Source organism: Callorhinus ursinus, unplaced genomic scaffold, assembly GCF_003265705.2.
Source record: "Callorhinus ursinus isolate GAN/ISIS: 27379988/994484 unplaced genomic scaffold, GSC_fseal_2.0 scaffold3, whole genome shotgun sequence".
Taxonomy (NCBI): Eukaryota; Metazoa; Chordata; class Mammalia; order Carnivora; family Otariidae; genus Callorhinus; species Callorhinus ursinus.
Window position 1 is genome coordinate 85,257,623 of NW_027397065.1, and position 3,202 is coordinate 85,260,824.

Sequence of the window (3,202 nt, forward strand, 5' to 3'; positions counted from 1 at the left end):
TGCTCACAAACCTTACTCCCGCCGGCTTTTTATCTTACTGATTTGCCATCTCTCTGCAGAAAAGATCCCTGAAGGAAAAAAATCATCCTCAGTCTGGATTCACACATTTTCTGATTAGAAGCATCTAAATTAATAAGGTTCTATCTGTCGGGTCATAAGATCTGTGGCTAACTTCTTGTGGCGCTAGGAAGCTGCTACTCCTTTCTCCACTGTCACTGATTTTCCTAACCGGCGTTTCTTCCTCTTTTCTTAATCTTTGGAGCCAACGGAATTGGTTATGACAACTTTAGGAGACCAGACAAAGCCAGACACACACGTAAATTTCACAAGCGGGCCTTCTTCCCGCTTCTCGCCTTCCTCCCGCCTCCCTGCCTCCCTCCCTCTCCCCCCCCCCCCCCCCCCCCCTCCCCCCCCGGCCCCCCCCCCCCCCCCCCCCCCCCCCTGCCCTCCAGGCCTCCCCTGCCCCTCCCCCCTCCCTCCCGCCCGGCCTTCCCGGGAGGCTGGGAATCCGGGGCAGCCACTGGCCGGCGGGGATCCGCCGCCCTCCGTCACCGCGTCCACTTCCGTCCCGGCGGGAGGCGTCTGCTCTCCGCCTGCCCCGACCGTCCCCGGGCTCGGCGGGCCGCCTCGGCGCGGGGAGAGCGCAGGCTTCGGGCGGCTGACAGGTACGTGCGCCGCGCGGGCCCAGGAACGCGCGCAGCCCGGCTGCGCCCTCACTCGCGCGTGGGTTTGCAGGAGGTAGAGCAAGTCAGCCGTGGGCACAGGTCATGGGCCGATCAAAGCCCTTTTTTCAAAACCTTTACCAAAGAGGTAGTACATTGTCGCTGCAGAAAAGCAGCCCTGGCCAGCCCGCTCTGGTGTGTTGTCCTTTTGGAAAACGTAGTTGAAATCATACTGTAGTACGTAAACTCTTATTTATATTTTCCATTTGTGTGGGACCTTTCTTTCATGCCATTGAATACTCTTTGTAATTACTGTCCTACAGTTGGACGTTTTGGTTGTGTAGTTTTTACCAGTATAAACCTGTGGGAAAAATGAGCATATTTGCATCAAAATGTAACCGAACCAAGTGAGAGTTTGTCCACCAGATACGCAGCAAGCCAATAAAAATTGACACCGAGCTTTTGCAGAGGAAGAAGATAGCTGATTTATTGGTGTGGCGCCACCCAGGAGAATGCGCAGTAATGCTCAAAAGTCCAGAATCCTCTGATGGCTTGCAAATGAGAGCTTTTAAGGGCAAAATTTGGGGAAGGGGTCTCCTGAGAAGGTGGACACCATTGATTGGAGACCCATGAGGTCATACTAGCAGGTGACCACTTTGGTGCCCTGGAGGTCTTTTCCGTCTCAGGAGGCTTGGAATCTGGAAAATATCTGTGTTCCTTAGGTTAGAAATTTAAGCAAGCATTCTTATCCCTTAAGCATTCTTAATCCAAGGAACCCTACGTGTTCCTTGAGTGGTCTGGCTGTGCCTGGGATATATATGACCTCCTGTGTTCATTCTTTCATCTGAACTGATAAGATGGACACCGGCTTCAAAAACCTTTACCCACACTTGGCAGTATTTCCTTAGGGTGCCTCCTAAGGGGTCTGGAGAGGAGGCATTGCGACATCCTTGGTGCTGGGTACTTGGTGCGAGTTGCCAAGAAAGACCGCACAGGTCACACGCACAGCCATGTGGGTTGGAGGCGATTTAGGTCTACTTGCTGATGGAAAATACAACCTGTTGCTTTCAAAGCCCATTTAAAATAAGGGGGTCAGAAGTGAGCCCCGCAGGTGTCTGGGGAAAGGCTGTCCAGGCCTCAGAAGAGCTCAAGAGAAGGCCAGAGGCAGCCATGTGATTGGCATGCTTGCAGGCCAGTGGGTACTCATCACATCTACCTTTCTAATTAATGCCACCTAGGCCTGTACCTGGTGGAAAATACAAGGATGATTGCTGACAAATAAATATCTGGAGTTGTTGGTGTTTGTAGGATCATCGACGGGTAGCCAGATGAGTAGGACTGTGCCTGAGCCTTCCCAGCTGCAAGATCGAAAATCAGTGGCCAGGCAAGTTTCTGCAGTGTTTCCCCAGTAAGGGGAAAACACCAAGACTTCCTGGTACCTTTCAGCCTTTGTTTTGCTTGCTGATGGTTTCCAGATCTCTGAAGCTTCTAGCAGTTCATTCCTTGACTTTGTTGCTAGTTACAGTCCCATCGACGCCAGTTCCCTTTGCTCGTCGAAATCTGTTTTCTCTGTTTCTGTTGGAGAACATCATTGCATTGGGAAGTCTGACTTCTGAGTTATTTAAATCCTTGAGGGTATGAGAGCAGGAAAACCAGACTCGTGGGACCACGCTTTACCACCCATTTATCGCCTTTTTGACTTCCAGTGAGAAAATGGGAATGTTGTTCAATTGCATCGTTAAAAGATAATTTTCAGTGAAAAGTAAAATCATGACTCTCATACAGATATAAAAATGAGCACGTGTTGGGGCACCTGGCTGGCTCTTTCGGCAGAGCATGAGACTCTTGACCTTGGGGCTGTGAGTTCGAGCCCCGTGTTGGGTGTAGAGATTACTTAAAAAAAAAATTTTTTTTTAAATGAGCACGTGGTAAGGATTCTATTTTATTCATGAAAGAGGGAACCAGGCAGATGTTATAACTGGTTCAAGAGAAAGTCAAGAAGCGTAGAGATATGTGGGGCAAAGGAATGCCTCAGGAAGGCTCAGGTTAGGAGAGGGGGCAGGACATGTGAGCCCCTTGGAATTGGCGGATCAGACAGGCACCACTGATCCCCATGGGTCTTGACTTGTGATATTGTGGAAGCATTTCGTGTGTGAAGCAGGGCTGTAGGGTGTTGAAGAACAAATCATTCAGTCATGCCATTTGTTAAAGAATGGAAGCAGACCTTATTCAGAAGCATCGGGATATGAGTAGGGACCCCTGAAGTGGGGTTTTACAGTGGGTGAGAGAGACTGGGCTCAACTCTGCAAATAACAAAAAAAAAGTGGGAATTTAGGGGCGCCTGGGTGGCTCAGTCGTTAAGCGTCTGCCTTCGGCGCCGGTCATGATTCCAGGTCCTGGGATCGAGCCCCGCATTGGGCTCCCTGCTCGGCGGGAGGCCTGCTTCTCCCTCTCCCACTCCCCCTGCTCGTGTTCCCTCTCTCGCTGTGTCTCTCTCTGTCAAATAAATAAATAAAATCTAAAAAAAAAAAAAAAAAAAA

The 3,202-nt window shown here is 50.3% G+C and overlaps 1 protein-coding gene across 1 annotated transcript in view; it reads left to right on the forward strand.

Annotated features, from left to right (window-relative positions):
- Positions 1–486: 486 nt before the first annotated feature.
- Positions 487–3,202, forward strand: part of CMBL (carboxymethylenebutenolidase homolog) — a 23,254-nt gene continuing 20,538 nt past the window's right edge. Inside the window, exon 1 of the mRNA XM_025867470.2 lies at positions 487–665. The gene's annotated coding sequence lies outside the window, so the exon portion shown is untranslated. The remainder of the gene's footprint in view (positions 666–3,202) is intronic.